Source organism: Giraffa tippelskirchi, chromosome 9 (genome assembly GCF_054371585.1).
Source record: "Giraffa tippelskirchi isolate mGirTip1 chromosome 9, T2T-mGirTip1v1.2.pri, whole genome shotgun sequence".
NCBI classification, from domain to species: Eukaryota; Metazoa; Chordata; class Mammalia; order Artiodactyla; family Giraffidae; genus Giraffa; species Giraffa tippelskirchi.
The window spans coordinates 46,065,493-46,090,588 of record NC_137283.1 but is presented as its reverse complement, the minus strand read 5'-3'; the positions used below and the strand labels follow the sequence as shown (position 1 = coordinate 46,090,588).

Sequence of the window (25,096 nt, the reverse complement as noted above, 5' to 3'; positions counted from 1 at the left end):
TTCAGAACTGAAAGGACACACAATGATCATCTATTCATCCACTAATTTTGCAAAGAAGGAAAAACAAATCTGTAAAGAAACTTACCCAAGATAAGGCAGTAGTCAATGACAACAGTAGTAACAGAACTGTTTCCTGATCTGGGGCCACTCCCGTTTCCACCAAGCCGTTACTTTTCTGACATTGTAAACAAATCTCAACTCCGAAGCTACCTGTGGCCTAGAAAGATTCTACACAGCTTAAAATACCAGGCCGACAGGCCCCAAAGTGTACTCAAGAGTACACTCATCTTCCTTCCTCATCTCAAGACAGTCGACAAACGAACAAGTACGTTTTCAGGCATTTTACTTGCGATGCAATCAAGTGTGACATCTTAAAAATGTGGTTCCAGAGAAGAAGGCATTGCAGGGATTGATACAAATCCATCTTATTACCTTTCCAATCTTTTTGATGGTTTCTTGGTTCTCAGGACTAAGTAGGGCTCACGAAACCTCGCTCGGGGCAGTCCACCCGCATGGCTTTGAGAGACCCGCTGGGAATATCCCCCACTAAATAAAAAGCCTGTCCTTGGCAAGAGTGTCCTATCCCACTGCCGATGTAAAACAAGACGTGCAGGTGACCTGTCCTTTACAGCTCAGTTTTAGACCCCAGTGAGCAGCTGACATTTTGTGAAAAACTTAACATACATCCTTTCCGCGGGAATGTATCTCCGTTCTCACAAGGCGTTTCTGCTCCCCACAAAGCAGGCCTGCCTTCTCAGGACACTCAGCTCACCTCTCCACAGTCTCCTTTTCAGGGTTCAAAACGAGACTTTAAGAACAGAAATCGAAACGGTCACGGACCTCTGGAGCGGCAGGTCCGCCTGGGGTCGGCAGCGGGTTCCCGGCGAGCCCACGGCCCGCTCGATCGGCGCTGGGGAGGCCCGGCGCACTCCGATACGCTGGCCCGAAGCAACCGGTTGCGGCGGCCGCTAGACGCTCAGCCATCGCGCCGCGGCCGCTTCGGCCCAGCGAAGTTCAGATCGCCGCGCGGGCGGCGCGCCCCCGGGTCCTGCTGCGGGTTCGCGCCCCGGGCCCGGAGCGAGCCCGGGGGGCGGGTCCGCGGGGGCTCGGCGGGCGGGAGCGCGGGACGCGCAGGGAGGGGCGCGCCAGGGGCCCAGCGCGCCAGGGAACTTGGGCGCCCGCGGTGCAGCCGCTCGGCCACTTTCCTTTCACGCCCTGGGGGTGCCGCGCGCCGCGTGAGTCCGCCCGGGACTGCCGGCCGCCGCCGCCTCAGCGAGGCGCCCAGGCGCGCTCCTACCGCCCGGCCGGCCGGCGCGCGGGGCCGCGCCAGGCCGCGCGCGGGCGCCGCGCTTCCCCCCCCCGCCCCGCCCCCGCCCCCAACGTGCCGCCGCCGCCGCCCGTTGGCGCCTCAGCCCGCGCGCCCGCCGCCCTCCGGCTCCCGGTGGATTTTCGTTGGCAAAGTTGCGCGGCCGCCTCGAGGGGGCCGCCGCGCGGTCCACCGCCCCGGCACTGCCGCCGCCCCTTCAGGCCGCCGCGCGGGAAGGCCCAGCCGGCGGCCCCGCTTTTTTACCTGCCGGGAGTTTTCGCGCGCGCGCTCGCTCAATCGCTCGCTTTTCCCTTCTCGCGCTCGTTTTCTTTCTTTCTTTCTTTTCGTCCCCCCGCACGGAAGCTTTTTCCGCTCGCGCCGCCCGCGCTCGCCCGCTCGCGCCCTCCTTCCTGCTGGGCTCCGCGGAGCGGGGCGGCCGGCAGCTCTCCCCGCCCCCCTCCACCCGCGCTCCGGCGGAGGCGGCGGCGGCGGCGGCGCTCCGCGCTCCGACTCATTCCAATATGGCACGGGCGCAGAGCGCATGCGCCCGCGCCCCCCCCCATTCCGCGCTCCTCCCGGCAGCCCGCGCCCCTCGCGCGGCGCGCGTGGCGCCCCCCTGCCGGGCCTCTCCGAGCTACCTCGTTCATCTTCCGGCCCAGCTGGGTCAGTACGGGAGACGGGGCGGCCGCGGACGGGGGGTCGTGGGGGACCCGCGCCGGCAGCCGCCCCGGCCCCTCGTGCCCCCAGCCCACAACTTACAGCTGACACCCTCGAGGCCGTGGCGCAGAGCTAACGGCTGCGCCTCCGGTCCCCGACGGCGTTGCAGCCTGGCGCGGACTGGCCCCGACGGGAAGATGCGCCCCAGGGGCCCAGCGCCCACCGTGTCCCTGCTCCGACCCACGAGAGGGAAGGGCCCCTGCGCCTCACCTCGGATTGAGGACGGAGTCCAGGGAACTTGGTGGCGTCCTGGTGTCGTTTTTGACGTCCAAGGTGAAGCGCGATGCTGTCGTCCACACGTGACAGCCTCCGGCAAGATGGCATTAGAGGAGGAACGGACGGAGCGACAACTGAATGCTAGATCGGCGCGTGTCGCCGCGGGAGAGGGCTGCGTCCGTCCGCCAGGCCCACGTCGGGGACCTGGGGCGCGTCCCTTGAGATTTGGAAAGCACCCAAGTGCCCCCTGTCTTCGAAGTCAGACCCTGGGCCCCCGGCGCACCGGGTGTCTCCGGGCTTCCGCAGGAGGCACCCTGTAAATCCTAGTTTTCCTGTCGCTCGGGGCCCCAGCGAGGGGGCACAAGACGGCTGCCGAATTCCGGCGGGAGAGCAGGGGGCCCCGGGCTGGGACAGAAGGTCGAAGGTGGCTACAAGCCGGCCCCGAAACCCGAGGTGCCCACAGGCGATTATGTTCCCCGAGCTCGCCCCTTCCCCAGCGAGGGCAGGTGCCAGTGAGACACCCGGATCCCCACCTGCTTTGTGGAGTTCCCTGCAGAAGGGAGTCCCTGCACCACGGAAACCCTGGAGTGCCCGGATTCCCGAGCCCGGGGAGGAGGTCTCTGACAGGGCTGTGATGATTCCTGTCTTTCAGGAAAGAAGAGGCGCCCCCACAGCAAGAAGGAGGTCTGGGGTGCCAAATGCGGCTCAAGTCACTTCCCAACTACCTCAGCCACTGCGCTGGGAAATATTACCCTACTTCACAGACAGTGTTGCTCAAAGTCACGCTACTGGCTAGATTTGAATCTAGATTTTTTTTTTTTAATGCCACTGAAGAGACAATATGACAACCAGGAACATGCAAAAAGAATGAAGTAGTATCCTTAATACTACTATAAAATGCAACTTTTCAAACATGAAACCTTCCGCCTATATGCAAGTCTTTACATAGTTGCAACCACACATCCTCTTTTGTGTTTGCTACCATCACTAACATTTTTGTTTTTTTCACATTCATTTTTCATGTGTGCAATTATCGTCATCCATTCACTCTGTCTCCTGATATTGCCTATTTTGGTCTCTGATAATTCTTTGCTAATATATATGTCTTAGTTCAGCACTTAGACAAACTCCTGGCAGTTGAATAACCAGGTGGAAAGTTAAGGAACAGCAGGATGATCTTAGCCCACAGTGCCACAGAGCTTTCCAAACAGCAGCCCCACTCATTCTGCACCTGCCAAGAACAAGTGTAAAGAGTTCAATACACATTTCTAAGTATTGGGTGCCATCTTTTCTCCTTTATTTTAGCAGTGTCTACTGGTAGTTCAAGGTTACTTCAGTATTTCTTAGGTGACTTTAAAATGTTTTTCCATGCATTTACTACCTAAATTTCCCTTTCTGTATGATCTGTTCACACCCATTTGTCTTTCGGGGACTTGAACCTCTTCTAATTTTGAATAAGAATTTTTTATGTTGCAGATACTACTCCTGTCATCAGTGATCCAAATATATCCCAGTCCATTGTTCTTTTTTGTTTTATTCAATCTGCCATTCTGGTCCTTTTTGATTTTTTTTTAAATTGCTTCAGTGCTGACAAAGTGAGCTTTCTTCCATCCATCTGATAGTCTGCATTCTGCTAGTTTTCTAAAATTTTAATTCTTTGGTGGTTATCCATGGCAAGTTTATTTTGCTGTGTGGGAGTAAAATATGGATTTTAAGTAACCACCATCATCGCCAGTTCTTAATGCAATCACCATTTATTAAATAATTGTTCCCTTATCCTTTGCTTAGTAAAATCTACTTTCCTGCTAGGCTTTTGATTTTGGTTGGTCTATTTCTGAATTCTCCATTTCCTTTCACAGACTTTGGTTTAAGGAAATACCATGTGGAGTTAAATACTGATTCTTTAAAATAGGTTCTCACATCTGGCAGGGCTAGAATCCCCCCTCATAGGGTCTTCTTTCATTCAGACTTATCATTTGATATACAGAATGGTATGGTATAAGTCCATACACATTCTAGGATCATCATAGAGGAGTTAAGAGTGCTCACTTTGGAGACAGGATCACCCAGCTTCAACACTCACCAGTCCTGTGACCTTGGCAAGTTGCTTATCATTCCCAGGCCTTAGGGTCTTGGTCTATAAAATAGGAATAAAAGTAACATCTGCCTCACAAGCTAAATGATGCCTGGCACATAGTGTGGGTGTGTGTATATAACATATGTATGTGTATATAACATATTATATATTCATATATATACTCAGTAAATATCAGCTGTTACTGATATTTCCAAAAAATTGGGATTTTGCATAGAGTTACATTAAACCTATCAATTCATTTAAACGGATCAAATATTCCATAATATTTCATTTTCCCAACCAGGGCACGTGCTATCTTTCCATTTATCCAAATATTTTAAAACTTAGACAGAAGTGAGGTTCCTTATTGACTCCAGCCTCTCTCCACTGCTTACCTTCATGACCCCTGAGGAACAGGAAGAGCAGAGAGCCACAAGGAACAGCATTTAGGAATCTGACTTGGGACTTCCCTGGTGGTCTGGTAGTTAAGAGTCCACCTGCCAATGCAAGGTACACAAGTTCCATCCCTGGTCTGGGAAAAGCCCACATGCCACTGGAGCAACTGAGCCCCTGCACCACAAATACCGACCCTTCCGCCACTAGATAAAGACCCAGCGCGGCCAAAAATAAATAAATAAATGAAAACATTTTTTTTTAAGTCTGGCTTGTGCAGGACCCTGTGTAGGTGTGGACATGTGTGCACATACAGGAAATCTTTACTCCTTGCAACATCCCCCAGCATAGGTCATGGCATTCTCTTAAGGACAAAGAACAAACTGGGAGCTTCCAGATCACTCAGTGAGAGGCAGAGCTAGAACACAAACCAGGTGGGCCAGCTCCTCAACCGCTCTGCTGCTTGGAAATTCGGATGGTAGTTATTCACAGAGGCAGTGCCAGAGGAGCATGGAGGAAACTGACTTCTGATCATGGCACACCACTACTCAAAAGCCTCCCAGGGCTTCCTATTGCACTTTGAAAAAGTCAAAAGACTTACTTTGGCCTCTGAAACTGGCTCTGGTCATCCTACAAACTCACCAGGACTACTCACCTGTCTTGCTTGCTGCAGTTCACCTGTACCTTTCCATCCCTAAAGTATGCCAAGGCCCTTCCCACCTCAGGACCCTTGCACACTCTGTTCCCACTGCCTGGAACACTCTCCATCCCACTTCATGCACAGCCCTTCACATGGTTGGTACCATCTCATTGTTCCAGTATTTTTTTAAGAAGGTGGTCTCCTTAGAGAAGTCTTCCTCGCCCACTTCACCTAAAAAGGTTCTCTCTCCTCACAACTGGGGCTCAAGTTCAGATTGAGTCACTGCTTATTTATGAGATATACTATTTTAAATTTTAATTGAGTTTTATTTATTCATTTTTGGCGGTGCCATGTGACTTGCAGGATCCTAGTTCTCCAATCAGCAATTGACCTCAGGTCCCTAGCAGTGGAAGCATGGAGTCCTAACCACTGGACTGCCAGAGAAATTCCCCAATAATATGTCCTTTATGGGACCCTTCATCTCTCTGGGCCTCAGTTTCCTCATCTCTATAAAAATGCAAATAAAGACACCTATCTTGCTGGCTTCTAAGAATCCAAGACCGTAAGGTTCATAAATACTCTTTGCCAACTATAAGCACAAGAGAATTTTGAGAAATAATTGGCATAGTCCAAAGCCACCTCTTCCAGGAGGCCTCCCAAGATCTCTCCTCTTCCTTCTCTGTCTACCTAAGGCACTTAGCTTGCTTTTCCCCAGTCACCTACCTTGGGCTCCCCTGACCCCATTTCCATCCTTGAGTGTCACAAGCCCAGGGATCCCTCTCTACCTCCACTGCCCTCTTTTCCCAATTCATGAAGGAAAAAAAATGTATTAGCACAATGTTGTCGATTTTATATTATTGGGCCATGCAGTTTCCCTAAGCCTTTTGCCTCTTCAACTTCTTATCTGTTAACAAGAGTTTAAGGGCACAGAATAGGTGACCAAGGACACTCAGCAATGCAGGGAAAACAAAGATGGCATTTATCTTTGGGGTGGTGAAATGCTAAAAATTTAGTTATAGTGATGGTTGCATAATTTCATGATATACTAAAAACTACTGAACTGTAAACTTTATTTAAAAGGGTGAATTTTAGGTATGTGAGTAATGGTGGTGGTGGTTTAGTCACTAAGTCATGTTTGACCCTTGTGCCCCCTTGGACTGTAGCCTCCAGGCTCCTCTGTCCATGGGATTTCCCAGGCAAGAATACTGGAGTGGGTTGCCATTTCCTTCTCTAGGGGATCTTCCCGACCCAGGGATAGAACTCACATTTCCTGCATTGGCAGGTGGATTCTTTACCAGCTGAGCCACCAGGGAAGCCCTTGTGAATAATATCTCAATTTAAAAGTTGAATGATAAAAGTTTGCAGTGACTGGTACCAAGGACAAAATGGGCTTTCCTTGACCTGCGCAATGAGGCTTTTTGCAATATTCTTTTCCTGGGGAGAGTATAATGTGCATACAATAAAATGCACCCATTTATAAGTGTGTAGTCTCTGAGTATTGACAGAGGTAACCACCACCACAATCAAGATACATAGAGTTCCATCACTCAGAAAGTTCCTTCTATCCTCTTCCAGTGATTCCCCTGCCCAGAGGCCAACTACTGATCTGATTTCTATCTCCATAGTTAGTGTTGTCTGTTTCTTAAAAAATTTCATCAAAGAAATTTTGTGTCCGTTTTTGAGATTCATCATGTTATTACATGTATCAGAAGATTATTTCTTTTTTCCTCTGATGGTCAACTGCTCCTTTATTTCAGGTTAAATAATATTATTTTAACCACACAGAATGCCCAAGGAATGAAGATTCAGCACCTCTATTCTATTGATCTTCAAAACATCTTATCTGCATCAGTGAAGTTTTGAGCATACACCCTCCATTATGTTTGTTTAAATCATTATTTTATACATACATAGTAGTCTATCTAGTAAAATATGACATGCATTATAAACATATACAATACATAAAAATTTTAAAAGGAAGAAGTAATGATAAGTACTACTTTACTTTAAAATACTTTTCAGGGACTTCTATGGCAGTCCAGTGACTCGGCACTTCCACTGCAGGGACACAGATCTGGTCCCTGGTCAGGGAACTAAGATCCCATATGTTGTGTGGCCAAATGAAGAAATCAGTTAATTTAAAAAGCACCATCTATCTTTTTTTTTTAAGTAAAATAAAAATAATTAAAAACATTAAATAATTTTCATTTTATCAATGGAGTATCATCACTTTGGTCCTCACAAAATAGTATTAAATTATTATTTTAATGATATTAAAGAAATATATCATATTAAAAATAATAGTATTGTTTTAAAAAGGAATGAGATTAAGAATGCTTTTTTTTACATTGATGAAGTATAACTAAAGTACAATAAACTACATATTTAATAATTCAATTAGTTTTGACATATGAATATATGTAGAAATCATGACAATAAAGAAAACAAATATTCTCATCACCCACAAAAGTTTCTTCACATTTCTTTGCAATCCAGCCCTCCCTCTGCCAATATCCCCAGGCAGCCACTGATGTGCTTTTGTTACTACAGGTTAGATTGCATTTTCTAGGATTTTATATAAATGGAATTATATAGTTGGTAGTCTCATACAGCATAATGATTCTGAGGTCCCTCCACGTTGTTACATGTAACAGTAGCTCATTCCTTTTTCTTACTGTATAGTATTCTATTGTGCAGATATGCCACAATTTGTTTATCCATCCCTTTGTTGATTTGCATCCTTTCCAATTTAGAGCTATTATGAATAACACTGTTATGAACATTCATGTATAAGTCCGTCTGTGGACGTCTATTTTCATTCCTCTTTATTAACAGCATATGTATTATGTAATAAATATATTAGAAATATTCCTAATTATTAATTAGTAATATAACATATGGGGCTTCCCAGGCGGCACTAGTGGTAAAGAACCTGCCTGCCAATGCAGGAGACATGAAAGATTCTGGTTTGATCCCTGGGTTGGGAAGATCCCCTGGAGGAAGGCATGGCAACCCACTCCAGTATTCTTGACTGGAAAATCCATGGACAGAGGAGCCTGGTGGGCTACCATTCATAGGTTTGCAAAGAGTTGGACACGACTAAAGTGACTTAGCACAGGCACAATATAACATATGATCTATGAAAACATATAATAAAACAAGATGAAATATTAAATGTATAGGAATATGTATGTGTGATATGAAATGTGTAATGTATAATATGTAAATGAAAATATATAATAAATGTCCCATCGGTCATACATATTAAAAAGTATATATGAATATATACAAAAAACACACATACATATATATGTAAATACAGAAATACTCATATGTACTTTTATCTAACGTGTATGTCTTTGATGGGATGTTTAGTCTTCATTCCCTGTGGTCCTCTACCGACTTGTTCTGTATATCACATGAAAAAGAAGCAGCCACCCAGGCTTCACCCCAGTGAGGCCAATTCCAAGACCTGGGGGTCCACGTTGGGGCTGAGGAGCTGGCATTTGGAAGCAGGACACTAAGGCTCACTATGCTGGCCAAGGGCTCCTATATTTGGCTACTTACAGCACAGGAGCCAGGAGAGAATAGAGATTAGGGCCAACTCAGCCATACAACATTCTCCAAGCCTGTTGTGGCCTCCTGGAGGATCAGAGGTGGGAGGTTCATGAAGAGATAATGGTCACTGGGACCTTGGAAGGAAATTAGGAGGGCAAGCCCACCAGGAGAGGAAAAAGTAAGGGGAAACATGACATTGGACCCTCCCAGCCTCTCCCCAAACCCATCTGCTGGACTTGGGCAAGGGTGGCCTGCATCCCTCTGCTGCCACGTCTGCTCTCCATCCCGCACCTGCTTGCCATAACTGGGGACCGAGTTCCCTCCTGTCCCAAGCCTTCCCTTGCACTCCTTGATCTCTTCCCATGCTGCCATTTCCCCCTTTTTAAAAATTAATATTATGGCTTACATTCAAGAACTATTAGGATATAGGTGTCAATCTATAAAACATTAACAGGGACATTTCCTATGTTTGTCTGATACCTGTTACAGCAACAGCGAAGCTTGATCTCCCTGATAAACAAGAGTCTTGCTTACCTGGCCGGGCTTCCCGCTAGATGTTATGGTGCCACTTCTAGGCTCCCAACGTGGTTTCTGGCTTGTCAGCACCGGGTGGATTTGGGAGGAAAGAGATTTCTGCATGATACACACAACATCAGAGAAAATGCCAGTGGACCCTGCTCTACCTAGAAGCTTTGTACAAAAATGAAGTGTAGCCATTTGAATTCTAATTTTCTCATTACTTACTTTATGATTCCTGAGATGTGTGATCTTCGTTCCTGTTGGGTCTTGCTCCTAAGGCCTCCGGTTTCTGTTCTCCACTGTCTTCAGTCAGTTCTGGAGCCTAAAACTGAGACAGTCACTTTTAACTTCCTGGTATCAATGACTGTATTCTTCAAATGTGGCTAGTAACATTTGGGCTGTTGAAAGTAGATCAACGCACTCAAAGATGTCTAGAGGTTCTTTTCAGCTCTAAGATCTAGAATTGGGTTGTGAACACAATTGTGACTATTTCAGATAAGGAGCTTTCCAAGCGGTAGTCAGACTAAATCACTCATGCATTCCTCCTCTCACTGAGCTGGCTGTGTGCCTGCACAGGTGGGACCAAGGCACCCACACAGATCTATTAAATGGCCAACCCAGAAATGCTCCCAGCCGAGTGAAGTCCTGGTTGGTTCAATGAAACGGGGTCCTAGAAAGGGCCTATCTCCAAAAAACAGGCCCGATTTCCTCTCCTGAGCTGGGAGCAGGAAACCAGGGTCTGTTTGTCCCTTCTCTCCCAGAGCCTGGCTTTTCCTCTTGCAGGTTGGGGAGAGGGAGAGGCTCTACAGACCCTCCCAGTGCCTTTGTACTGGGCCCTCTAAAAGATTGAATATGGCAGCTGGGAGGCACTGCTGGGGACAGACAGCCTTGGTAGGTAGGGACAGGCTCTCTGCAAGTAAACGTCTTGTGCACCATTCTTGGCGGGACCCCAGCAACCAGAGGATTAAGTCAAAGCAGGCAAGTAAAAGCCTGTGTGGTGTCTAGCTTGTAGGTGGTGCTTGCCACATGTGAGCTCCCTTCTCACCTGCTGGCTCCCACATCAGCCAGATCCTCCACTGCAGCAGGACTCTGGGTTCCTGGAGGATGCTGCCACCTCTAGCAGCCAGGCTCACTTATAGAAGGGAAATGGGGTGGGCTCCTTGAGGCAACCAAGCATCTAGAGCAGAGAAGCCTCCAAGGATGAAGAACAACTGGAATTCGCATCCATTGCTATTGCCGGTTTCCCATCAAGCTAAACACATACTTACCCTGTGATCCAGTTTCTCCACTCTATGGTTAAATTTACCCAAGAGAAATAAAAACACACCCACACACAGATACTTGCACAAGAATATTCAGGGCAGCTCTATTCATAATAGATGAAAACTGGAAACAATCCAGATACCTGTCAACAGAATAGATAGCTTGTGGTATATTTACACAATGGAGTACTACTCAGTGATAAAAAGGAATGAACAAATGTTAGACACAGCAACACTAGTGAATCTAAAAAACTTCATGCTGATCAAAAGAAGCTTCAGGACCTTAGCTCAGCTAAGACTTTTGAGCTCCCAATGCAAAGGGCCCAGGTTTGATCTCTGGTCAGGGAACAGGATCCCACATCTCACTCCCAACTGAGTTCACATGTCACAACTAAAGATCCTGCACACTACAAGGAATATCAAAGATCCCATGTGCCACAACTAAAACATGGCACAGCCAAATAAATAAATACATAAATATTTTTTAAAAAGAAGCTAGACATAAAAAAGAACATGCTGCGTGGCTACATTTACTTGTTACAGGACAGCAAAACTAATTTCTGATGATGGAGGTCAGAAGGTCAGAGTAGTAACTTCTTGGGTAGGAGCTAGTGACTGGGAGGGAATTTTCTGCAGTGACGAAGCTTGTTCTAGTCATGGTTACATGGGTGTTCAGATTAGTGCTTTTTACTAAGTGTGATTTATTCTGCCATAGGAAAATAAGCCTCCAGAATATACTCCGAAATGAGGAGCCTTGGGTGAGCTGCTGTGAAGAAGCAAGCAGAAGCTCTGTGTCTTGCACACAAGCCCTCCTTTTGTCCAACCTATCCTGCAGGATCCTGGCTGGCAACTGATCCTCCTGGTTCTGGTCTCAGTGACAACCGAATGTCGAGCCCACTGGCTGGTGAATGAGATCATACACATGTAAGTGGCAGCTTACAGCAGGGAGGCCTAGGAGGCAGATCACAGCCGGACAAGCCACGTCATGCTCTCAAGTCAGCTGGGCCACCTGTCACCACTAGAGTCTGGGCTTTTCTGAGGCCCCAGGACTGCCTGGCTGCCAACCTTCCTGGGAAGGAGGGGCCCAGGCCAACCCCCTCCTAAGGGGTAACCCTGTTGCAGAAGATGTCAGGGATTGACCTTAACAGACCTTAGCTGTTGCACCCAATATGGACTAACCTCATCTCTATTTTTTCCTGCCCTGTGTTCTCCCTAAGCTCAGCCTGTCCACTCCACCTTCCATCCTATCACCAGCCCTTCCTCAGACTGCCCCTACCTGTTAACTTCTGAGCACTGGTTCTGCAGAAGAAATGACCCCAGGGGACCCACACCAACATCTGTGGCAAGATATGGTTGTGTACCTGTGGAAAAACACAAACAACACACACAGTCATGCACACACATGCTAGAAGGATCCACGGCAACAAGCGAGGACTTACAGATGTGCCCAGGTGCCTGAGGCCATGGGCACATAAACTATTGGTGCTGTGATCACATTGGGCCTCTGCTAACTGCTGGGCAATGTCTGATCAGTGACTGCTCGTGATCTCTTTCACATGTGTGCAGCCTTGTGCTATATGGTCTGTCCATGTGTGGATTCATTTAGTTCTCACCCCAACCCTGTATGGTATGTAGTGTTCTGTCTACTTTACAGATGATGACATAGGAGTTCAGAGGAAAGTCACTTGCCTGAGACTGTCCACTCAGATGCTCTCCAATGTAACCCCAAAGCACTGCAGCCAGGCAGAAAGCCCGTCCAGCCTCTGCCCCCTGCACTCTCTGTCTCCTCACCCTCCCCCACGTTAGGGGGTGGGGGTCTCCTTTGGTTGAAGAGAGACTGGCGCATCCCGAGAATGGGCTTTCAAACAGCCCATCAAATGGGCTTGCGCTCTATTTCTCTGGGCTCTTGGTGGCTGGCAAATCCTCATTGCTGTTTGGTAGGGGGTGGAGAAGAGCCTGGAAGAGGCACACTGAGCTCCCAGGGAGGCCTGGGAGAAACATCCGAGACAGGCCCAGGAGAGCCCCAAACTTGGCACTTCCACCTCTCCCAGCACTTGACCCAGTGGAATCCACGCTGAGTTCCCAGGACCCAGATCCCACCTTCCCACTGCGCAAAGCACCTGCCTGCCTGTCGCCTCTCAACCTTCCATCCTGGGCCCTCCTCTACCCCGTTGCTAGAAGCAGGAAGTGAAGCCAGAACTAGATTGGAAGTTGTTCATTTAGAGTCAGAAGTCCAGGAAAGGTCAGTCTTCCAAGTGAGTTGCTTTGGGGCAAGGCAGTTTGTCCCTAGCTAGACTGAGCCTGAGCAGGGACCATGCCAGCTACACTCCCAGCCAGCCCTGTTGTCAGATGCCAGGGAGAAACCTGGGACCAGGGTATAGTCCACGTCCAGCCTGGAGGAGAGGGCCCAACTGACCTCCATCTCCAGGTCTCCTGGCCTCATGGAAAGAGCAGGGGTCAGGGAACTGCTTCAGGGGAGGTCTTACCAGACAGCTCCTGCCTTTAAGATATAAAGCTATACATCTTCAATATAAACAAGAAATAAATTAGTAAGTAACAAATAAGATGAGTGGTATACTGGTGAGTATATAGGATTCCCCAGGTGGCACAGTTGGTTAAGAATCTGCCTGCCAATGTAGGAGATGCAAGAGACATGGGTTCGATCCCTGGGTCAGGAAGATCCCCTGGAGAAGGAAATGGCAACCCACTCCAGTATTCTTGCCTGGGAAATCCCATGGACAGAGGAGCCTGGTGGGCTACAGTACATGGGGTCACAAATGACTGAGCAATTGAGCATGCACGCACGTTCATACTGCTTCTGGACACTGGACAAGATGAGTAATGAAAGAAATTCACACTGAAAGGAGATGTTTATTCCAAGTGTTAGTGCAACAAAGTGCTGCTGCTGCTGCTGCTGCTCAGTCGCTTCAGTTGTGTCCGACTCTGTGCAACCCCATACACGGCAGCCCACCAGGCTCCGCCATCCCTGGGATTCTCCAGGCAAGAACACTGGAGCGGGTTGCCGTTTCCTTCTCCAATGCTTGAAAGTGAAAAGTGAAAGTGAAGTCGCTCAGTCACATCCGACTCTTAGCGACCCCATGGACTGCAGCCCACCAGGCTCCTCCGTCCATGGGATCTTCCAGGCAAGAGGACTGGAGTGGGTGCCGTTGCCTTTTCCCAACAAAGTGCAGCAGTCCTCTAATCCTGAGTGTGCGATGGGAGTGTATGGAGGGTGATTTAGCTCAGCGAGTTCACTTCTCAGTGTCTCTCTGAAAGACCACAGAGGAGACTTGCAGGAGTTTGTCCATGGTGGTAATCTGTCCTGTGTCCACAGAGGAGGCTGGAGGGCCTGTTCTAATTGCTCCTCTGCCGCTCATTTTCTAAGAAGGGGAGGGCAGACTCAGGACCAGCCTCTCAGGAGGTGAAAACCTAAAGGCTCAGTGAGGGCTTGTGGGGTCTAGGGCCCAGGTGGACTTCTGGTTAGTGCTCCAGCCTCTGCTAGACCGGACGAGCAGCCATTCAGCGTTTTGTGCCTGTGTCCAGGTCTTGCCTCGCCATTGTCTGCAGACTGTCCTGCTCACTAGTCCTTTGCAGGAAACACACGGGAGGGTCCTGCCCTCTAGTGGCCAACAGCGATCAGGTCTCTCCTCTTGGATTCCGGACCTGACAGCAGCCTGCTGCCCCCACCACTTTGTCCAGTGCCTGCTGCACAGGAAAAAGTCCGTTTTACAGGGGCTGAAACTGAGGCTGGTCCCAGGAGCTGGCTCAGCTATCTTAATCTCTGAGCACCTTTGACCCCTGAGGGCCCTGCTTCCAGACTCTGGGTAACCCCAGAGTCCTAGGGTCACAGAGTCTGGGTTCACTAAGAGGGAGGCCTGACATGCCCAGGGGAGGGCCCTCACAGACCAGGTCGACACAAGCACTCCAGGAGACAGGGAGAACCTTAGCTCCAGAATGGGGAGTGTGCCTACCCTGGCTCCCCACATGCCCACAACCCTGCTTCTCCTATCGCAGCCTCTGTCATCAGGCTGTGACCTGTGCCTGTGGGTCAGGGGAGCACCACAGGACTCGAGAACTTAGCCTAGTGTTTGACACTAAAGGTGCTTTGCCTCTGGACACCCCCATCTGTGCCCCAGGTGAAAGGAGGCAGGAACCTGGGGGAAGAGGGGAAACTGAGGGGAAGTCCCACCTCTCTAGGGAGGGCCTCAGCACCCTCTGTTCCTCAAGGCAGGCACAAGTGTGAAGTCATCAACTTAAGCACATCTTTCCAGGCCTCTACTGAACCACGGGCTGAGGTGGTTCCCCCAGCCCCTCCATGCCTCTCCTGCCAGCCTCGGAGGCTTTCCCTTCATTCCTGGAGTCTGAAATGCTCAGTTGTGGCTCTGTGCCAGCTGTTGAGGATTTGGCATGAACAAGGTAGGCCTGCTTGGCCCTGTGGCAGCTGGTGCCCAGGGTAGGACATGGACAGTGACAGCACTAGCCCTCTGGAGAAAAGCATGCAGCACACACCATGCCCACTCAGTCCCACTGAGGTCCCACATAGACCCCACGGCTCTGGGCAAGGGCCCGTCCTAGGAAGCCTCCAGGTTCTGACAAGGACATCCGAGCGGCAGACCCACCCCCACACATGCACACACTCCCTGCTCCCAATTAGCACTAATTGGACAGCGAGAGAACCCACAGGCCTTGTAGCAAAAGGAGTCAGGTCTGTGGGGGTCCCAGGGAGGCAGCCCGCATCAGGGACCAGGTGAGCCAGGCCCTAGGGGGGGTGACCCCTGGGGTCCCTGCCTCTCTGAGGGGAGATCAAGTGACAGCGCCACATCTGCCAGGGACCTCAGTGGTCCCCCTGGAAAATGGAAGCTGCCCCAAGGTTGGGGAAGACTGGAGGATGGAGAGTCCAACAAACACCTCCCTTTGAGGCCATACTCTCAGCTCCTCATCCCAACCTGGCCTTTCCATTTCCTCTGCTCCCAGTCTTCACTGCGTATATCATCCACTCATTCATTCATGAATGCACTGTTCGTGGACTCCTACGACCAAGCCCTGGGGCCACAGAAATGGACGTGCAGCTGGTCAGCAGGGCCTCAGGGAGGAGTCAGTGCGGGTGCAGTCTTCCACTTGCGCATCTCCCTCTTCTACTGCTCACCCCCACACAGGCCTGGGCCCAGCTTGGCATAGACTATAGGGGGCAACCCACCAGGAGGCTTCATCCCATTCCTGGTGGAGAAGGAGGCTGGGCTGGCAGCGCAGTGTGCTGGTGAGTGGACCAGCTCCACTCCCTCCTCTGTATGACTGGTTGGCACTCTGGGTGAGGCTGTTCCCTCAGTCATTCAGAAAGACTCAGAGGCTAAGCCTGTAGCAAGGCCAGCTGTGTGCACGTCCCTGACCAGGCCTGAGGGCATAGCACTGCTAGGAAGTCCTAGGATTGGGGGACAGGAGAAGGGGGCTCCAAGTCTGAGCTGCTCTGAGGTGGGACTGAAATGTTCATGCTGAGCAACCTTGGACCCAGACCCCAGGGTGAGGGCCCTGAGTCAGCCAGCCCCCTTTACACCACACCATGCGGCGCGGCTCAAGCCCTCAGTGCTGAGCTGGCAGGGTGGGAAGAAAGCAGCTGTGTCCAGCCTGACCCCTGCTCCCCAGAACATTCCCATCAGGGAAACAGAGGCTGGGCTCTGTTCCCTCCTTTCCCACCTGAGAGACCAACAGTCCTGGGCAATTTGGTGTTGCCATGACAACCACACACTTTCTTCCTGCCTACTTAGCAGAGCGATTGTGAGATGCCGAGTAAGTCCTGGGGAGTTGTCTGTTTAGAAGGCGTGTGGCTGCTTGGAGAGACCTATGCATCTTTCGTTTCCCAAGTGCCTCAAGGTGGCTAAGGCCAGCAAGATGTGTCCTGCACCAGCCTCTGTGTCCCGTGGCGGGATCTGGCTGGCCTGGTTTCTGTCTGACGACACTCTGGGGTACAGCCTCAGGGGCAGATGGATGGTGGTCACCAGAAGCCCCAGACCATGCACAGGCCTCTTCTGTGTGAGGCACAGGGTTTTCCAGCAAGTGCTCTGGACTCAGAAGGCTCTCTGCCTACTCGGGGTGTGTGCTGTCTTTAGGGACTTGGTAGCCACGGCTGGGAGTTGCCTGTGTGTGAACAACTGGATGACCAGGTCCTCTGGGGCCCTTGGAACCACCGCAACCTCCACGCCTTCCCTGGAGCTGAGCTTAGCTGACTGTGACCAGGGAAGGAAAGAAGCCGCCTCTGGTGCAGAGGGTGGGGGCTGGGGTCAGAGCTCAGGCCCCTGGTGAAGGAGACCTGGAGCGGTGGGAGACTGGCCTGTGATGAGGAGGCTGCTGGTGGCCCTGGGAGGCATGTGTCAGCCTGGCAGTGAGGTGAGGGCTGGTTTAGCCTTTTAAGAGGAGTTAGCCATGGCCAGTCAGAGAAGAGTGTGGACCCAACTGCTGGTGGGCTTCTGGCTCAGCCTGGGTCAGGGATGGACATGGATGTGGGGGGTCTTGCCGGGAAGACCCACCTCTGTCCTCTGCAGTCAGGGCCGAGACCTCCACATCACATGCAATCCTTTTTTCGGCCTCATTGCACAGCCCATGGGATTTTAGTTTCCTGAACCAGGGCCCATGGCAGGGAAAGTGCTGTGTCCTAACTCTTGGACCACCAGGGAATCCCCACCACATGCAATCCTGTTGTGGATTAGACCCCCACCACGTGGTTCTGTTTACATTGTCCCCACCCCACTGCGCTGCAGCATCCTTGGGCGGGAGAGGGGGTGGCAGCTCTTGACCGTAACTGCATCTCCTGGGACAGACCCACATCTCTGCCGCCATCTTACTACTGTTATGATGCTGGGCAAAGTTCTTAACTTCCCTGAGCCTTTTCCCTCTGGGGAAGGGAGGGGCCCACAGATGGGACGGTGAGAGTGGAAGAGGGGGGATGTGGGGCTCCCCAAGCAAGGTCTCCAGGGAAAACACAGAATCCATGATACTTGTTGAGGTTAGTCATGTTGAGAAGAACTTTATGGTGTTTGCTCAGTTTTATGATTTTGTAGGGAAGAACATAAAGTATTTTTAAGAATGTGAATAAAATAACAAGATAATTAATAGTTTGACAATAAACAACATATTGTAGTAGAAAGGAAATAGGATACTACTTGGTTTAGCAGAAAACAATGTTTTTATAGTTTTAAACATGTAAACATGAATTTACCCCAAATGCTGACACTAGGAAGATGGGAAGTGTGCAGAGAGCGGGCTGATTATTCCGTAAGAGGTCAATATTCTAAAGGGGAAACAACTAAGAAATAGTAACATAAGCAAATTACTTACAAATATGAAGAGAAACAGAAGAAATGACCAAAAGAACTAAAATGATGGGCCAAGGAGAGGGTAGCTTGGGAGGGGGATGCAGAACTTGCTGTTTGGGGTTACCTTTCAAAACTGTGTACATGTGTTCTTTTGATCAAAAGAAAAACTGAAAATTAAAATAGGTAGAGTTTAGAGAGAAGCATGTTGAGGATGGAGAGGTGGAGTAGCTTGTCCAAGGTCACAGAACTGAGAGACAGCTTAGCAGGGATCCACGGTCGGTTCTGGAGCAACCTTGTCAAGACCATGGACTCCACCTATGGGCTGGTGGCTCACCAAGTGCCCACGAAGGCTACCCAAATGGGCCTCGAGCCTAACGGGCTGCACCCCATGCCTCTGGGCAGGGAAACAAGGCCCAAAGCCACTTCCTTGAGGAGGCCACGTCACCCCAAGGGAGGAGCGGGAGCAGACGGTAGAGATGCCTGCCTGGGTTGTTTCACTTCCTTTCTGTTTACTGGTAGCTTTAGCTCCTAAGTTCCCCATCCAGCCAGGCTGATTAGTCAGATTCTCCAGGGGGAGGCCTGGGGCATCGTTGATTTTCCTGACACCTCGGGAAGCAGTTCCCTCTGCCTGACACACTCCAGCCGAGGAGGTGGTGGAGCCTGGAGTGGGCCGAGTGCAGACGAGATCTCTGTATCAGGATGTTCTCTACCACATGGTTTTCAGTGTAGGGAATCTGGGGACAACTTAACTGGTACACCGTGCAGTAAAAGCAGAACAATGTAGAGGGCAGTGTGAACACAGGAAAATGTATGCACCACATGCAAAGTACAAAGAGGCCATGGAAGGGCATTTCTGTCTACAGGGTACTGGCTGCCCTAGGATACTTTATAAGTTAATATAAGAAATACCTATTCAATACAATACATAATGCTGTCAGGAGATAAGATCATTTGCCATCAGGAAGAACAATACGCGGAGATATTTTAGACTGTGATGACATCTTCTCTGGTCCCCTGTCTGAATGCAGCCCCAGGCTCCAGCCTCGGAGCACTCAGGCCCACCAGCTCTCCCACTCTCCACTCAGCCCCAATTTGTGCTGCATGGGGGCTTCTCCTTGCTCCCCACCATAGTCCCAGAGCAACAGTGAGTAGGGATCAGAACCTTTTGTAGATGGAGAAGAGGATCTTTCAAGAAGACAGAGGTAGGTCCAGAATTAGAACGTGATTTCCAGGCTCTCTGCCTCTGTTGATTATCTGGATCAACAGCTGGTCCCCAGGGCCAAAACATTATCTCCCAAGCTGCGAAGGTAACCAGAAGCCTTGCAGGGTGGGGAGCATGGCCCACAGAGGCTGATAGGAGTGAAGAGGCCTGGAGCACCGGGCTCTGTGGATCAGAACCAGCACGCCCAGGTCACAGCCTTTTCAAGAGGAACAGGAAGAGGAGAAAGAGGAAGGCCTGATGGACTCCCCACCACTTAGACATGACACAGACACCAAAGGTCAACAGCGTTACTCCTTACTCAAGGATCAGGGCCAGACTCAGAAGTGTCTGCTGTCTCCCTGCTCTCCCTGAGTCCCAACTGTGGGCAGAACACACTTCCTTGCTTACGAAAACCCCATCTTAACAGTAGCACTCAAGACAATACCCTCTTCAGACTTCCCTGGTTGTCCAGCGGTTAAGACTCTGCACATCCACTGCAGGGGGTGCAAGTCTGATCCCTGGTTGGGGAACTAAGATCACACATGCCACATGGTGTGGCCAAAAATAAAATAAAACTAATAAAAAAATAAGATTAGGGACTTCCCTGGTGGTCCAGTGTTAAGAATCTGCCTGGCAATGCAGAGAACACGGACGGGTTCAGTCCCTGGTCTGGGAAGATCCCACATGCCTCGGGCAACTAAGCCAGCAAGCCACAGCTAATGAGCCCACATGCTGCAATGACTGAGGCCCCTGCGCCCTAGAAGCCCCCTTGCTCCACAATGAAAAGCCACAGCAATGAGAAGCCCACATGCTGCAACTAGACAGTAACCCCCACTCGCAACTAGAGAAAGCCCATGCATTGCAGTGAAGACTCAATGTAGCCAAGTAAATAAATTATCATAATAAATAAAAAACTTAACAAGGAGAAAAAAGTTAAATTAAAAATAAGACAGCATCCTCTGTCCTAGGTTCTGGCCTTTCTCTTCCAGCTGCTTCCAGAAGGGGAAAGCCAGTTGGTCTGAACCTTGCATCCTTCATTACAGCCCAAAGAAGGAAAAAATAACAAGCAGGCTGATGGCAGAGGCAATGGTTGTTTTTGTCACCTTTTTGGGGTGAGGAGGAGGAAGAACTCAAGTTTCAGATCAAATTTGATGAGGGGGTTCAAGGTGAGGACACTGGCCAATTGGAGACTGAGGCAATGTGTGTGTGGGGGGGTGCAGGAGTGTCCTCACGGTCACCATGGCGAGGCCTGAAGCTGAGGCCAGGGGAGCCGGTGCCCTTGGCCGCCCACCCGCATAGCAGGACCAACTCAGATCCCTCCATTTTGTTCAGAAGCTGCCGACAGCAGCTGGCCCTCCTTGGACAAAGCCACACTCTCGTCTATCACCAGGGGTCTTTTTTCTTTCTGCTTTAATCTAAAGCTGCAGGGAAATTTTAAACTACCAGCTGAGGCAATTTCTGAAATTGTTGCAAATCATTTAACAGGCTTTGCAAGCATCCCCTCTTGCCAGGGAGGTAGGAGGGGGGTGGGGCAGTTCAGGCTGAGCCTGAAAGAAGGCATTTGCAGGGCTCTCCCTGGAAACTACAGCTCTGCTTCCCCCAGCTGGGCTGCCGGAGCTTGGCTGAGAGTCAGAAGACCTCGGGCGGTCTCCCTGACCCATGTCCTCACCTTCTATGCTCCTCCAGGCAAGCTTGGCTGAAAAAGAGTTTTCATTTCCTCTTCACCTGCAGCACTGCCTTCAAGAAAAGGGGAAAGAAATGTTGCCACTGCAGGAAAAAAGATTCAACCACATACATGTCTGTGGACTGGGCTTAAGTGGGGAGGAGGGAGTAGGTAGGGGTGAAGCAAACGTTCCCAGGGGCCACAGTTCCTCTTTGTTTGGCAGATTTATAATTCCACTCACAGAGCAAATGATGGGCTGGTGGGGCAACCCCTGCTTGACGCCCCTCCATCCTCTCATGTATTCCCTGCCATACCCGATGAGGTGAGTGTCCTAATGCCCATTTTTAGACAAGTAAACTGAGGCACAAAGGGATGAACTACCTTGCTCAAGGTCATGTTTGAAGTGGTGCTGGGTCCATCTCCAAGACCCTTTCTGTAACCCCCACACAACCTAACCTTCCTAATTCTCCGAGGAGAAGGAAAATAGGGCTGTTGAAAGAAAGAGAAAGGAGTCTGATAGAGTCCACTTGTGCAACTGAGCCTGACAGGGTGAGGCCCAGGAGGTAGAGGGGTGAGGAGAGGTGAGAGGTTGGAGGCCAGACAGCAGGTGTCGCCAGGCTCCTGAGCACACCCTTAGAACCAGACCAGGCAGGAGCCAAGGAACAGGGATGGGCATGTTTACTAATGCCACGTGTTTGGGGTTTAGTGCCTTCTGGGTGTGACAGCGCTAAAGAAAAGGGTTAAATCACCAGTATCTGGAATGTCCTTGCTCCTTTCTTCTTTGCCAGGACAGCCATGAACAGGCCTGGAGTTGGGTCAACAGGAGCAAGGGTGGGGAGAAGAGAGCCTGGGCTGGGGTTAGAGTGGAGAGCGTCAGGGGAAGACTGGCCGAGGGCCAGGAGCAGAAGAGAATGATGGTAGAGAGGTGGGTACACAGGACATATAGGAAGCCTTGCTATGGGTTGTTTTCTCCGAAGCTTCCAGAGCTACATTTGCCTGTCCGGCCTCTGTTCTCCTTCCATCGCCCCTGCGCCATGCCAGGTGGGTTAGAGACAGATGAGGAAACCAAGGCACAGAAAGGCAAGATCTCCTGCCTATGGTTACAAAGCGATGGAGTGGCTGAAGTCAGCCACCTTCCCACTCCTTGGTGATGTCACCTGAGGTCAAGGCCACCAACAGAGAGAGGACCATGGGGAAGAGACAACTTTTTCTTTGTAACGCAACATAATTTGGGGCTAGATTTGTTTCTCCCAAATATTTGTTACTCATGCCAGTGGCTGTGCAAAACAATTACCTTAAATTCTTTAAGATGAGATGAAGACTGGGAAAGGGGGAGGAACTGTGGGGAGGAGGTTTAAAACATTCAAACTTGTAGATTTCAAACTTTACAGGGTTTTGTTGTTGTTTTAACAGAAAGAACTCTTCTTTCAAGCAAATTCTTAAGAGTAATCCCCAGTTTTCATTCCGATCAGAAGGGTGCTGCTCCAGCTGGCGTAGGAGCTGGATGACCCCTCTGCCCTCTCAGGCGCAAGGTTATCAAAAGAGCTCAGATCTGGCCCTCGTGAAGGAGGTAGGAATGGAGCCCAGAGGTTGAGGGTACCTGCTGCGTGCCACGGTTAGTAGAGTGAGGCTTGTTCAAGGTCACCCAGTGAGTTAGAAAAGGGCAGCCAGGCTGGGGTGTAACCATGCATGCAACACCACGGGCTGCTTAGAAAGCAAAACCCTGCTCGTGTACTTCAGAAGGCGGACATGGACACAAGCGGACTTCCCTGGTGGAAGATGGGAGGAACCTCTGGGTCCTCCCCGCAAAGCCTGGCTCTCAGCCCTGTGCTTGCAGGGTTGCTGCAGGGAGAGCTGAGGGGAGGGGAGGCAAGGACGAGTGCCCAGCGTGCTTGGGCATCATGCCATCAGCCCCACGTGATGTCACTCCAGGTTACAAAAGAAAAAAGGAAAAAAGGGAAAAGCCAGCAGCTCTGTCCCCTCTATGCCCCTACCCGCTCCCCCCCCCCCACCCCGAGCCTAACATCTGCACACCTGCAAGAACATCCTCTTGTCATTGGAGAGATGCCACTTAGGGAATCTCACAAGTCACGTCAGGAAGAAAGCAATCTTCGGCTCTAGTTCAGGAACATAAAAAAGGTGCTGTGCTAATCTGGTTTGTTCATAAAATTGTTGTCAATGCCCTGGGGGGGGACAAAAAGGAAAGCTGTTTTAGCAACATTCCCTAGTTTGGTTGCGATTTGTGGAGGAAAACATCCCATTTCCCCCATGGCAACAATGTTTTGGTTCTCCTGCGTCCTCATGGCTCTCTCTGTCCGGCTGTGCCAAGCCCAGACGAGAGTGTACCCAGAGACCAGGGACAGTGAGGATAGCTAACGCTGGGGTTCGCAACAGGCACCTATGGAGAGGACCGTGGCTCCTGTGTCACCCAGAGTTGTCTCATGACTCTCCTTCTGAAAGATGCCCTCTGGTACCCCAAGTGCCACGCTCCCTGGTGTGACCTATTGTGATTTTCAGCAGGGAGTGCAGAGAAGTGAGTGAGGAGCCGTACCGAGTCACGCTTTCATCACCAACTCCCCTTCTCTCCCGCCCGACACGGCTGCGTGGAGGCCACACGCTATTAGTTCCACATAATTGAAAAGTGTGTCAGGATCTCTCAGACATGAACCCAAAACATGCTGCTCAGTTGTCACCTCCAACGTGACTAATGCAGTCGTGTCTTAATTAGTCACTGCTCACTGTGCTGACAGCATCAGAGCCCCGTTCCAAGGCCCCAGTTTGTGGTGCAGATGAGATTAAAGGACTGAGGCTTGCCAGGTTCTCAGGTCCCGTTCCCACTGAGCACTCTGCACCAGGTGGCCCCTGCCAAGTGTATTGGTCAGACCAGGGCAGCACTGTGACAGTACAGTCAACAGAAGGGAGGGAGGTAATGAGACAAGTAAATGGTGGACTAGAAGATTCCCTTGTAAGTTGGTTGTTATGTCATAGGCCCTCAGGCAGCTCCTGCGAGGCCGAAGTGGCAACTCTGGCTGAATCATACCACCCTGCCCAGCCCCTGCCCAGTGAGAGCTGACGGAACTGGGCACTCACCTACCCCAAGGGTGGCCCCTCCACTGGTTCACTTATGACCCGGCGCCCACAGTAGCCACCCTATGAAGATAACCTGGGCCCATTCCATTTCTCCTCAGGGGCTCTGCATTCAGAACAGAGCTTACAGCCAAAAGGAGATTGTGGGCGAGAAGAAAGGAGAAGAAAGGTGGTGAAAGAGACTGCCTCATCAGTGGAAGAACGTGGAATACTGTTCTGAGTGGAAGGGGAAGAGCAGTGAATAAACTGCCAGTCCTGTCAGTCCGGGACACAGACGTCTCCATTGCAGGGCCGAGGGAGCCAGCCCCTCTTTCAAAGTTGGGATCACCATCCAGTCACGTCCACCAATGCAGGGAGAACTGTTCTGACGATGACTAAATATGATTCACATACCTAAGGTACTTGCCCACCTTTCTTTCAAAATTTAAGAATTTTTTGTTTCGTTTTTGGAAGAAGTGATATGAAAGATCTTCACACAAATATGGAGAAAATAATTTACTCATTTTAAAATTGGAAAATTGACGTGAAACTAACAATATGAATATACTGGATTTTTTTTTTTAAAAAAAGGCGCAGGAGGAAGGAGGTGCCCTGGTGAACTAGGTTAGTAAGTGGCAGTGGGTGGGGCAGAGCACATTCGCAAGGGAAACTGACATGAAACTAGCAATATAAACCCAAGTTGGTTTTTTTTTTTTTAAAAAAAAGGCAGGAGGAAAGAGGTGCCTTGGTCAATCAGGCTGGTAAGTGGCAGGGGGTGAGGCAGAGCATACACACCACCAGAGCCTGGAGTCACCGCCAAGGAAGCTTTAAGTGGCACAGCAGCAGCGCCTCATGGAGAGACCTGACAGGCCAAACTCCAAGTCACCAACACATGTGTGGCCAGGGCAGCACAGAAAGACGAAATGCTGTCGCTCTCACCATCAAAGGTTTCGGTTTCATAAATGGATGTGCTTTAGAGACTTGCTCCCATGGAGAGGTAGCTTCACTTATATTTTAAGCGGTACTTAAGGCCTGAAGTGTGATTCCCCCCCCCCAGTTCCTTCCTGGGTAACGTGGGGCAGCTCAGCACTCTTGTAGGCCAGCCCCTCCAGACCCAGGTGCAGCTCTAGGGGGCGGGGAGTGGGGAAGCCCCAGAGCCAGCGGTAGGGCC

At 50.4% G+C, this 25,096-nt stretch overlaps 2 protein-coding genes and 1 long non-coding RNA gene across 62 annotated transcripts in view; 1 reads left to right on the top strand and 2 right to left on the bottom strand.

Moving 5' to 3' along the window:
* The window catches only part of SFMBT1 (Scm like with four mbt domains 1), a 110,776-nt gene extending 108,947 nt beyond the window's left edge, over positions 1-1,829 (bottom strand). For 21 of the 50 annotated variants that reach the window (XM_081525033.1, XM_081525011.1, XM_081525030.1 and 18 more), the window contains exon 1: positions 773-1,016. The gene's annotated coding sequence lies outside the window, so the exon portion shown is untranslated. Of the gene's footprint in view, positions 1-85; positions 1,017-1,570 lie in introns of those variants that run through there. The other 29 variants (XM_081525016.1, XM_081525031.1, XM_081525017.1 and 26 more) reach the window with 4 other exon arrangements.
* A 98-nt stretch (positions 1,830-1,927) lies between these two features.
* LOC145519929 (uncharacterized) lies at positions 1,928-3,158 on the top strand. Its single transcript, XR_014064044.1, has 2 exons — positions 1,928-2,555; positions 2,892-3,158. It is a non-coding gene; the product is annotated as an uncharacterized LOC145519929 (long non-coding RNA).
* RFT1 (RFT1 glycolipid translocator homolog) overlaps positions 3,037-25,096 on the bottom strand; it is a 61,454-nt gene continuing 39,394 nt past the window's right edge. For 2 of the 11 annotated variants that reach the window (XR_014064035.1, XR_014064039.1), the window contains 9 exons: positions 22,894-23,042; positions 20,866-20,933; positions 11,965-12,049; positions 10,472-10,831; positions 9,652-9,754; positions 9,442-9,540; positions 4,712-4,813; positions 4,323-4,376; positions 3,037-3,470 (listed from right to left, as the gene is read on the bottom strand). The gene's annotated coding sequence lies outside the window, so the exon portion shown is untranslated. Of the gene's footprint in view, positions 3,471-3,514; positions 3,927-4,322; positions 4,377-4,711; positions 4,814-9,441; positions 9,541-9,651; positions 10,832-11,964; positions 12,050-20,865; positions 20,934-22,893; positions 23,043-25,096 lie in introns of those variants that run through there. The other 9 variants (XR_014064029.1, XR_014064036.1, XR_014064031.1 and 6 more) reach the window with 6 other exon arrangements.